Consider the following 275-nt stretch of genomic DNA (forward strand, 5'->3'; position numbering starts at 1 on the left):
CGAGTTGATATCTCTATAATGCCTCCACATAGGAGCGAATGAGATAACAAAGTAGACTAGACGGGCGACTGCTAGAGATCATAGGGCTTGGAAATTATTACAACCTCTAACAACATTTGAATACGAATTAAATGGTTCAGCTAGTGTGTTATACTTTTTAATTATTTTTAAAACAAATTATTTATTTATTTTTGTTTATTTTAAACAAATATTAAAAAACAGTTTTTGTGAAAACCTTTTTCACTAACTTGCTGCTTTCATGATATTAATCGCAA

Source organism: Watersipora subatra, chromosome 7, assembly GCF_963576615.1.
Source record: "Watersipora subatra chromosome 7, tzWatSuba1.1, whole genome shotgun sequence".
In the NCBI taxonomy this organism is placed as follows: Eukaryota; Metazoa; Bryozoa; class Gymnolaemata; order Cheilostomatida; family Watersiporidae; genus Watersipora; species Watersipora subatra.